Consider the following 12,999-nt stretch of genomic DNA (forward strand, 5'->3'; position numbering starts at 1 on the left):
CCGTCAGCGTCCGTCTTCCTCTTAAAGATCCATTTGTTCTGAATAGCCTTGCGGCCCTCAGGCAGTACCTCCAAAGTCCACACTTTGTTCTCATACATGGATCCTATCTCGGACTTCATGGCTTCCAGCCATTTGTTGGAATCTGGGCCCACCATTGCTTCTTCATAATTTGCAGGTTCATTGTTGTCTAACAACATGATTGATAAGACGGGATTACCGTACCACTCTGGAGCAGCACGTGGTCTCGTCGACCTGCGTGGTTCGACAGAAACTTGAACTGGAGTTTCATGATCATCATCATTAACTTCCTCCTCAACCGGCGTCGCAACGACAGAGGTTTCCCCTTGCCCTGCGCCACCATCCAGAGGGATGAGAGGTTAGACAACCTCATCAAGTTCTATCTTCCTCCCACTCAATTCTCTCGAGAGAAACTCCTTCTCGAGAAAAGCTCCGTTTTTAGCAACAAACACTTTGCCCTCGGATTTGAGATAGAAGGTGTACCCAACTGTCTCTTTTGGGTAACCTATGAAGACGCACTTTTCCGCTTTGGGTTCCAGTTTTTCAGGCTGAAGCTTTTTGACATAAGCATCACATCCCCAAACTTTAAGAAACGACAACTTTGGCCTTTGGCCATACCACAGTTCGTATGGTGTCGTCTCAACGGATTTTGATGGTGCCCTGTTTAAAGTGAATGCAGCTGTTTCTAATGCATAACCCCAAAATGATAACGGCAAATCAGTAAGAGACATCATAGATCGCACCATCTCTAATAGAGTACGATTACGACGTTCGGACACACCATTACGCTGTGGTGTTCCAGGTGGTGTTAACTGTGAAACAATTCCACATTGTCTTAAGTGAGCACCAAACTCGAAACTCAGATATTCACCCCCACGATCAGACCGTAGGAACTTGATCTTCTTGTTACGATGATTTTCCACTTCACTCTGAAATTGCTTGAACTTTTCAAATGTTTCACACTTGTGTTTCATCAAGTAGACATAACCATATCTACTTAAATCGTAAGTGAAGGTGAGAAAATAACGATATCCGCCGCGTGCCTCCACGCTCATCGGACCACACACATCGGTATGTATGATTTCCAACAAGTCACTTGCACGCTCCATTGTTCCGGAGAACGGAGTCTTAGTCATCTTGCCCATGAGGCATGGTTCGCACGTGTCAAGTGAATCAAAGTCAAGTGACTCCAAAAGTCCATCAGCATGGAGTTTCTTCATGCGCTTTACACCAATATGACCTAAGCGGCAGTGCCACAAAAATATGGCGCTATCATTGTTAACTCTAACTCTTTTGGTCTCAATGTTATGTATATGCGTATCGCTATCAAGATTCGGTATGAACAATCCTCTCACATTTGGTGCATGACCATAAAAGATGTTACTCATAGAAATAGAACAACCATTATTCTCTGACTTAAAAGAGTAACCGTCTCGCAATAAACAAGATCCAGATATAATGTTCATGCTTAACGCAGGCACTAAATAACAATGATTTAAGTTCATCACTAATCCTGACGGTAACTGAAGTGACACTGTGCCGACGGCGATTGCATCAACCTTGGAACCATTTCCTACGCGCATCGTCACTTCATCTTTCGCCAGCCTTCGCCTATTCCGCAGTTCCTGTTTCGAGTTGCAAATATGAGCAACAGAACCGGTATCGAATACCCAGGCACTACTACGAGAGCCGGTTAAGTACACATCAATAACATGTATATCAAATATACCTGATTTTTCTTTGCCCGCCTTCTTATCTGCCAGATACTTGGGGCAATTGCGCTTCCAGTGACCCATACCCTTGCAATAGTAACACTCCGTTTCCGGCTTAGGTCCAACTTTGGGTTTCTTCGTCGGATTGGCAACAGGCTTGCCGCTCTTCTTCGAATTGCCCTTCTTGCCTTTGTCGTTTCTCTTGAAACTAGTGGTCTTATTCACCATCAACACTTGATGCTCTTTACGGAGTTCAGACTCTGCGACTTTCAGCATCGCAAACAACTCGCCGGGAGACTTGTTCATCCCTTGCATGTTGTAGTTCAACACAAAGCCTTTATAGCTTGGCGGCAGTTATTGAAGGATTCTGTCAGTGATAGCTTCTTGCGGGAGTTCAATCCCCAGCTCAGCTAGACGGTTTGAGTACCCAGACATTTTAAGCACATATTCACTTACAGATGAGTTTTCCTCCATCTTGCAAGCATAGAATTTATCGGAGGTCTCATACCTCTCGATCCGGGCGTTCTTCTGAAAGATAAACTCCAACTCCTGGAACATCTCAAATGCTCCATGATGCTCAAAGCGACGTTGAAGTCCCGGTTCTAAGCCATACAAGACTGCACATTGAACTATTGAGTAGTCCTCCTTACGTGCTAACCAAGCGTTCTTAACATCCTGATCAGCCGTAGCGGGTGGTTCATCTCCTAACGCAGCATCAAGGACATAATCCTTCTTCCCAGCTTGTAAGATTAGCTTAAGATTACGAGCCCAGTCTACAAAGTTGCTTCCATCATCTTTCAACTTAGCTTTCTCTAGGAACGTATTAAAATTCAGGATGACAGTCGCGTGAGCCATGATCTACAACACAAATATATTCAAAGTGGACTTAGACTATGTTCAAGATAATTAGAGTTTAACTTAATCAAATTATTTGCTAAACTCCCACTCAAAAAGTACATCTCTCTAGTCATTTGAGTGGTTCATGATCCACTTACACTAGCTCAAGTCCGATCATCACGTGAGTTGAGTATAGTTTCAGTGGTAAGCATCCCTATGCTAATCATATCATCTATATGATTCATGATCAACCTTTCGGTCTCATGTGTTCCGAGGCCATGTCTGCACATTCTAGGCTCGTCAAGCTTAACCCGAGTGTTCCGCGTGCGCAACTGTTTTGCACCCGTTGTATGTGAACGTTGAGTCTATCACACCCGATCATCACGTGGTGTCTCGAAACGACGAACTGTAGCAACGGTGCACAGTCGGGGAGAACATAATTTCGTCTTGAAATTTTAGTGAGAGATCACCTCATAATGCTACCGTCGTTCTAAGCAAAATAAGGTGCATAAAAGGATTAACATCACATGCAATTCATAAGTGACATGATATGGCCATCATCACGTGCTTCTTGATCTCCATCACCAAAGCACCGGCACAATCTTCTTGTCACCGGCGCCACACCATGATCTCCATCAACGTGTTGCCATCGGGGTTGTCGTGCTACTCATGCTATTACTACTAAAGCTACATCCTAGCAAAATAGAAACGCATCTGCAAGCACAAACGTTAGTATAAAGACAACCCTATGGCTCCTGCCGGTTGCCGTACCATCGACGTGCAAGTCGATATTTCTATTACAACATGATCATCTCATACATCCAATATATCACATCACATCATTGGCCATATCACATCACAAGCATACCCTGCAAAAACAAGTTAGACGTCCTCTAATTTTGTTGTTGCATGTTTTACGTGGTGACCATGGGTATCTAGTAGGATCGCATCTTACTCACGCAAACACCACAACGGAGATATTTGAGTTGCCATTTAACCTCATCCAAGGACCTCCTCGGTCAAATCCGATTCAACTAAAGTTGGAGAAACCGACACTTGCCAGTCATCTTTGAGCAACGGAGTTACTCGTAACGATGAAACCAGTCTCTCGTAAGCGTACGAGTAATGTCGGTCCAAGCCGCTTCAATCCAACAATACCGCGGAATCAAGAAAAGACTAAGGAGGGCAGCAAAACGCACATCACCGCCCACAAAAACTTTTGTGTTCTACTCGAGAAGACATCTACGCATGAACCTAGCTCTGATGCCACTGTTGGGGAACGTCGCATGGGAAACAAAAATTTTCCTACGCGCACGAAGACCTATCATGGTGATGTCCATCTACGAGAGGGGATGATTGATCTACGTACCCTTGTAGATCGTACAGCAGAAGCGTTAGTGAACGCGGTTGATGTAGTGGAACGTCCTCACGTCCCTCGATCCGCCCCGCGAACAATCCCGCGATCAGTTCCACGATCTAGTACCGAACGGACGACACCTCCGCGTTCAGCACACGTACAGCTCGACGATGATCTCGGCCTTCTTGATCCAGCAAGAGAGACGGAGAGGTAGAAGAGTTATCCGGCAGCGTGACGGCGCTCCGGAGGTTGGTGATGACCTTGTCTCAGCAGGGCTCCGCCCGAGCTCCGCAGAAACGCGATCTAGAGGAAAAACCGTGGAGGTATGTGGTCGGGCTGCCGTGGAAAAGTCGTCTCAAATCAGCCCTAAAACCTCCGTATATATAGGTGGGAGGGAGGGGACCTTGCCTTGGGGCTCAAGGAGCCCCAAGGGGGTCGGCCGAGTCCAAGGGGGGAGGACTCCCCCCCAAACCGAGTTGGACTTGGTTTGGTGGGAGGGAGTCCCCCTTCCTTCCCACCTCCTCCTTTTTTTCTTTTCTCTTGATTTTCTCTTCTTGGCGCATAGAGCCCTTTTGGGCTGTCCCACCAGCCCACTAAGGGCTGGTGTGCCACCCTCAAGGCCTATGGGCTTCCCCGGGGTGGGTTGCCCCCCCCCCCCCCGTGAACTCCCGGAACCCATTCGTCATTCCCGGTAACTCCGAAAACCTTCCGGTAATCAAATGAGGTCATCCTATATATCAATCTTTGTTTCCGGACTATTCCAGAAACCCTCGTGACGGCCGTGATCTCATCCGGGACTCCGAACAACATTCGGTAACCAACCATATAACTCAAATATGCATAAAACAACGTCGAACCTTAAGTGTGCACACCCTGCGGGTTCGAGAACTATGTAGACATGACCCGAGAAACTCCTCGGTCAATATCCAATAGCGGGACCTGGATGCCCATATTGGATCCTACATATTCTACGAAGATCTTATCGTTTGAACCTCAGTGCCAAGGATTCATATAATCCCGTATGTCATTCCCTTTGTCCTTCGGTATGTTACTTGCCCGAGATTCGATCGTCAGTATCCGTATACCTATTTCAATCTCGTTTACCGGCAAGTCTCTTTACTCGTTCCGTAATACAAGATCCCGCAACTTACACTAAGTTACATTGCTTGCAAGGCTTGTGTGTGATGTTGTATTACCGAGTGGGCCCCGAGATACCTCTCCGTTCACACGGAGTGACAAATCCCAGTCTTGATCCATACTAACTCAACTAACACCTTCGGAGATACCTGTAGAGCATCTTTATAGTCACCCAGTTACGTTGCGACGTTTGATACACACAAAGCATTCCTCCGGTGTCAGTGAGTTATATGATCTCATGGTCATAGGAATAAATACTTGACACGCAGAAAACAGTAGCAACAAAATGACACGATCAACATGCTACGTCTATTAGTTTGGGTCTAGTCCATCACGTGATTCTCCTAATGACGTGATCCAGTTATCAAGCAACAACACCTTGTTCATAATCAGAAGACACTGACTATCTTTGATCAACTGGCTAGCCAACTAGAGGCTTGCTAGGGACGGTGTTTTGTCTATATATCCACACATGTAAATGATTCTTCATTCAATACAATTATAGCATGGATAATAAACGATTATCTTGATACAGGAATTATAATAATAACTATATTTATTATTGCCTCTAGGGCATAATTCCAACATGTTTATTCGTCTATCATTGCACGAGAGAGGCCGGTAAAAGGATGCCCAGTCCTGCATAATCAAAAATAATTAAACAAAACTCCTGAGACAGTTGATATGTTGGACAGCACCCGAGGATTCGGTTCGCCATGGTTTGTTTATGAATGGTGGATGGGAGTAAACTTTATATTTCCACTTGGGAACCGCCAATAATGTGTTTAGAATGAAAGATATTGAAAACTCTATCAGGACGTTGACATGAAAAGCACATCACTCAAAATTAAAATTTCATCTCTGTTTTAAACCTTGAGTTCTAGCACCACTACAAATCAATGTTTCCCTCCGCGAAGGGCCTTTCTATTTATTTTCATATTATTTTATTTTATTTGAGTCATCATCTTCTTACTAAAAGCACTATACCTAAGAGCACTATTGTCATTTAATGCATTGGGTATAGTTACTGTTGGATGTGAGAGCATGACTCGATCTTTTTTACTATGAATTACAATGTTTAGTCACTCTCAGAGGTGCTTTGCATTTATGTTTTGTGTTCTCAGAAAGGGGTAGCGAGATACCATATCATCATATTATATCATGATTATTTTTATAAATTGTTGGCATGTGAGATATCTTATTATTGCTCGCTAGTTAGTTATGTTATTGCCATAAGTGAATATGATGTTTAAATTGTTATCATGGATATGGTTATTTATGTTTTATGATGAAAACCTGAACACTAGCTAAGCATATTGATATGTCTCCAACGTATCTATAATTTTTTATGGTTTCATGCTATTATCTTGTCAAACTTTGGATGTTTTGCATGTCTTTTATATATTTTTTGGGACTAACTTATTAACTCAGTGCCAAGCGCCAGTTCCTGTTTTTTCCATGTTTTTGACCCCTTTCAGAGGAGATTTTGAAACGGAGTCCAAACGGAAGAAAATCCCCGAAAAGATTTTTGCTGGAACGGAAGAAGATTAGGAAGCTTGGGAGCCAAGGCAGGGGAGCCCCAGGGGCCCCACAAGCCCCCACCCCGCGGCCAGGGGGTAGGTCGCGCCAGCGAGGCTTGTGGGCCCCCTGAGCATCCCCTGACCTAGGGGTTGCGCCTATAAATTCCCTAAAAATCCCAAAAAAATCAGGAGATCATCGAAAGTACTTTTCCGCCGCTGCAAGCTTCTGTCTCCGCAAGATCCCATCTGGGACACGTTCTGGTGCCATGCCGGAGGGGGGATTCGGACACGGAGGGCTTCTTCATCAACACCATGACCTCTCCGATGATGCGTGAATAGTTCACCATAGACCTACAGGTCCATAGCTAGTAACTAGATGGCTTCTTCTCTCTCTTGGATCTTCAATACAAAGTTCTCCATGATCTTCATGGAGATCTATCTGATCTAATCTTCTTTTGCGGTGTGTTTGTCGAGATCCGATTAATTATGGATTTATGATCAGATTATCTATGAATCTTATTTGAGTTTCTTCTGATCTATCTTATGCATGATTTCATATCCTTGTAATTCTCTTCGAGTTGTGGGTTTTGTCTAGCCAACTGGATCTATGATTCTTGCAATGGGAGAAGTGCTTGCTTTTGGGTTCATACCGTGCGGTGACCTCACCCAGTGACAAAAGGGGTAGCGAGGCACGCATCGTGTTGTTGCCATCAAGGGTAAAAAGATGGAGTTTTCATCATTGGTTTGAGATTATCCCTCTACATCATGCCATCTTGCTTAAGGCATTACTCTGTTCATCATGAACTCAATACACTAGATGCATGTTGGATAGCGGTCGATGTGTGGAGTAATAGTAGTAGATGCAGAAAGTATCGGTATACTTGTCTCGGATGTGATGCCTATATGTATGATCATTGCCTTAGATATCGTCATGACTTTGCGCGGTTCTATCAATTGTTCGACAGTAATTTATTCATCCACCGTGATATTTGCTATTATGAGAGAAGTCTCTAGTGAACACTATGGCCCCCAGGGTCTACTCCACACCATATTTTCAGCCTTACACTTTTTACTTTGTTGCACTTTCCGCCTTCAGATCTCACTTTGCAAACAATCTTGAAGGGATTAACAACCCCTTTGAAGCATTGGGTGCAAGCTTGTTTGTGTTTGCGCAGGTACTCTGGACTTGACGAGGCCCTCCTTCTGGATCGATACCTTGGTTCTCAAACTGAGGGAAATACTTACTGCTCCTGTGCTACATCACCCTGTCCTCTTCAAGGGAAAAACCGACGCAAACCAGAGAAGTAACAAGAAGAATTCCTAGCGCCAAAGAAGGACTTTTTGTTGCCGCAGCACATATATATAGCAACGAGAACAAAAGAGTTTGTAAACAAATTCTTTATCACTTTCAGTTTATCAACTGAATTGCTTGAGGGCGAGCAATGAGTTAAGATTGGGGGAGTTGATACGTCTCAAACGTATCTACTTTTCCAAACACTTTTGATCTTATTTTGGACTCTAATTTGCATGAATTGAATGAAACAAACCCAGGAATGATGTCATTTTCAGGAGAACTGTAATGGTATTTTATTGTGCAGAAATAAAAGTTCTCAAAATCGGACAAAACTTTTTGTGGATTATTTTGGGAAATATAAGAATTATTGGAGCAAAGACCCACTAGAGGGGGCGCAAATGTTGGTGCCAAGCGAACAGGCCCCCCCTCAGCTCCCTGATGGCTTGGGGTCACCTTGTAGCTTCTCTAACCCTAATTCGAGTCCTATAAATTCACAATTATGGAGAGAAAAAAGTCAAAGAGAAGTTATCATCACATTTTACGAGAAGGAGTTGCCGCCACCTCCTGTTCTTCCTCGGGGGGGGGTCTGAACTGGAGTCTGTTTGGGGCTCTGGAGAGGGGGATTCATTGGCATCGTCATCACCAACCCTTCTCCATCAACACCATCATGATGCTCACCATCGAGAGTGAGTAATTCCTTTGTACGCTTGCTAGACGGTGATGGGATTTGAAAGTGCGTTATATCGACTAGAGGGGGTGAATAGGAGATTTTAGAATTTCATCACTGAGGAAATTCCTTTTGAGGAAATTCCTCACTGATGACTAACTTACAGCGGAAACAGTAAAGGATCAGAAGTGCAAAGTTTCACAACAGCAGTTTTTCAGAGTGAAGAATGTGAAAGCAGATTGCACAGTGAGCAGGCACGCAGAATACAGATGAGGATTAATTAACGTGAGGAATTTGGGGTTGAGGAAATTCAGAGAAAGTCTTCAACAAATTCTTCAAACAGTCGCAGTGAAAGTCATCAACACATAATACGAGGAAAGTAAGGAGTTGAGGAATTAGAACCCGTTTCTCAGAGAAGACAGTCGTTGATGACCCACTTCCAACTGTTGTGAGAGTCGTACATCTGGTTTGGAGCGGCTTGGTATTGAAACCAAAGGACACCCAGTCCCGGGACACACAGTCCCTACCGTATTCTCCTTGAGCTAAGGGCACACAGTCCTCGCCCAACACTCGTGGTAAGTCTTCAGGGCAGACTTCCAAACCCTCACAAACTTGGTCACCCGGCGATCCACAATTGACTGTTGGAAAGCTCGACCATGACGCCTAACCGTCTGGAGGATGCACAATCCTCAAAGGTAAAAGGCTTCAGTCCCACACAGGAACAACTTCTTCAGTGATGCTCAATCACTAGGTTTGGTTTGTGGTTTGGGTGGGTGGTGTATTTCCTCACTGATGAATTACTCTCGAAGGCTCTGAGGAATTTGGGTTGCTCTTATGACAAGTGTCAGTTTCTAACGGAGCAGCCAACCAGCTAGTGGTTGTGGGGGTGGCTATTTATAGCTTGGGAGCATCCCGACATGATTTGACACTAATGCCCTTAAATAATATGACCGTTGGAGTGGATAAGACCAGTGACTTGGCGTGGCTAACGAAACGGTCGGAACTCTCAACTGTGAGAGTCCTCATGTCACTCATATTCTTCACTTGAGGCTTTTGGTAGGATTAGGCTTGGGTTGAGCATCATGAGGAAATTCATTCCATAGTGTAACTTCGACCCCCTTTAACAGTACGGTGTTCCTATTACTCAAATGCGAAGAAAGTAAAACAGAAAGTGTAAATCTTCATGCTTCAATTCTTCAGAGTGATTTTCTTCAGGAACCGCCGGACTTCTCAATATCAGTATCTTCATGAGGAATATCAATTTCATCGCAGATTCCTCGCGATTCATTTCTTCAGCTTCAGACCAATCTCTTCAACTGAAGACATATATTTTTAGGGGTCGATATTCTTCAAATATCTCAAACTCCTCAATGACTTATAGATCCTGTGTACACTCATAAACACATTAGATACTTAACCTATAAGTCTTCAAACCACCAAAATCACTAAGGGGCACTAGATGCACTTACAGGATTGGATGAGATTGATCATGTTATCGAGTTATTTGGATATGGCTTGATCCTTAGTATCCACTATGTTATGAGATTGATGTTGTTATGACTTTATTATGCTTAATGCTTGTCACTAGAGCCCGAGTGTCATGATTTCAGATCTGAACCTATTATGTTTCTACGAATAACAGTTTGTTTTGGCTCATATCTTGCAAGTTGTATGCACCTATTACGTGTCATGATCTGCATACCCCAAGGTGCCAATAATTGGGATTCTTTCCGGTGATTGCCGCAGTTTGAGGACTTCATGTATTCACCATGTGTTAATGCTTTGTTTTAGTTCTTTATTAAAAGGAGGTCTTAATATCCCTTAGAGTTCCTTATGGACCCCGCTGCCACGAGAGGGTAGGACAAAAGATGACACGCAAGTTCTTATCGCAATCACGTATGACTATATACGAAATACATGCCTACATTACATTGATGAATTGGAGCTAGTTCTGTGTCACTCTAGTGTGTAACTGTTACATAATTGATGTCATCTAAATCATTATCCATCAGTGATCCATGTGCCTACGCTTTTCATATACTAAATCTTGCTAGTTACTATTGTTCTTGCTACTTTTACAATTGCTACAAAACTGCTATCGCTAAAGTTATTGTTACTACTACTATTTTGATGTAATACTAAATCTTTGTTGCAGAGAGATATCTCAAGTATGGTTGAATTGACAACTTAGCTGCTAAGGCAAATAAATATTATTTGGCTTCCTTGTGTCGAATCAATAAATTAGGGTGTAATACTACCCGCAAAGACTGTTGTAATTCCCTATACTTGTGGGTTTTCAGAAAGCGGTCTTCTTTTATGGAACATCCTTCCTTTCCATCTGTTGTAGCGGTGGAAGCAACAAGCATCAAAACAATGCATTGATGGAGCGCTACGAGCAAGGTGGTGCTCTAGGATAAGATGGGGCGAGTTTAAGTTCAACATCAAGTCCAAGCTCATGTTCACGTTCTAGCCTGAGTGCTAGAAAACAATCGACTACATCAAAGTCGGCTCCAAGGTGGGTAAGAAGCCATGCAAAAATTTATGAACTGTGTGGTTGATGTATAGTTGAACTACAAATGCAATGGATTTTTTAGAGGTTGAGAAGACAACATCGCACACCAGAGTTGTTCTAAATATGGAGCAAGACAATGGTTGTGATCCATTGTGCTCAAATTCTAGGTTGGACCCGTAATATTGCAAACTATCATACATTATGTTTTTTAAACGCAACCAATTAAAATTGCACTAATATGCTAAAACTACATTCTTTGAGTCTGTACAGGTTTATTTTTTATGTCACTTTGATTTTTTGGTTTATAGGAAAAATTATGAAGTGACTCGGGGACAAGGATGGTTGTTTGGCTATTATTTGAAGAGCTTAGAAATGCCTTTGTGATTTTGGAATAATTTTTAGAAAAAATATAAATCTAGAGTCCAAATCCAAAGTCCATGGCTACGTCAGGAACCATATTAGGTCCCATTTTAGCATCAAATGATTGTGATAATTACAGTTGTCGATAAAATATTTCTGAATTAATGTGCTTTTTACCTCGATGACCATTTTTTACACAATATATTATGAAATAAGTTCATTATTTCATGGTTTAGCAACCACAAACTAGGGGTTCCTTTAATTCATTGGATTTTCATAGGGTTGTTGATCCTATGGAATTGTTTTGTCGTGTGATGAGTCTTTGATTTGGGCGAATGCAATTCTTAGAAATTATTCCTATGAAACTTTCCCTAGTCTATTTTGTAGAATTTTTCTTTTCGTGGATTCTAACCTCTTCGAAAGAATCCTATGAATTTTCTTTGCTCCCATCAAACACCCCCATGTCCATTTCTATGTTTTTCAATTCCATAAAATTCAAGTTAGCAGATCATCACAACTCTTCACAGTGGCGGATCTAGGGGTGGACAGGCTGGTCCATGGCCCATCCTAAAATTTTCACATAGCCTATATATTGTAGAAGAGAAAAATTAAAATAATATATTTCTTGAAGAATTGCACGGTTGGACCACCTTGTTATGTTAAGCTGGATCCACCACTCACTCTCCATATTTTCTATTCCATGAATCAAATGAGCCTAAGGGTGTACTCGCTTCACTACAAAATTGAAGGAAACTTTGAAAAAACCATTCCATGTAGGTTTTGTTACTGTAGTTGTGTCCGGATGTATATAAAATTGAAGAAACCATTCCAAGTACTCGCTTCACTACAAAATTAAAGGAAACCGCACTACGACCGATAATATACAAGTGTAAATTAAATCTGAATGTATAAGTTTACACTTATTTCAAGCGGAGCCTTAGGTTTCGATCTCGTTTACATCTGCAAAACATACGGACCAGCCGAAGCCACATAGATAAAACGACAACCCGCACGGCCATCCGTGTCGCCCGCGCCGCTAGGGTTCGTGCGGAGAAGCGGCAGGAGGAGCTGGAGCATGCGGCAGAGGAACGGGCGGAAGCGCTTCGCAAGGGGGCGGACGACGGCCGCGCCGGGCGGTGTCGGCGGCTGCTGCGTCTGCTTGGCCTGCTTGGTCGTCCTCTTCGACGGCAGCTTGGGCAAGGTTCGCAGCGGGCAGGTGAGGGCAGAAGGGCTGGAGGTAGGCGACGAAGCGGGAGTGGAGGCCAGCACGGGATCTCGAGGAGGAGAGGGCCGCGAGGAGGTCGTCGGCAGCGGAGGATGTTGGCAGCGTCGTCGTCTTCGTGCTCCATTTACCTCTTGGAGGAGATAGTCAATGCGGAGCAGAGAAAGACATCGGATTTCAGAAAACTGCCCTCATATAAAATTTTACAAGCGAAAACTATTGTCGGTTGTATATTAATAGACGCTGATAATATACAGTTGTAATTATTTACATTTGTAAGATTTCACCGACAATCCAAACGCAGCCTTAGGCGTAAAGCACACTCATGGTAACCGCTACTTAGGCGTAAAACGGACGTTTTCT

Source organism: Hordeum vulgare, chromosome 5H, assembly GCF_904849725.1.
Source record: "Hordeum vulgare subsp. vulgare chromosome 5H, MorexV3_pseudomolecules_assembly, whole genome shotgun sequence".
In the NCBI taxonomy this organism is placed as follows: Eukaryota; Viridiplantae; Streptophyta; class Magnoliopsida; order Poales; family Poaceae; genus Hordeum; species Hordeum vulgare.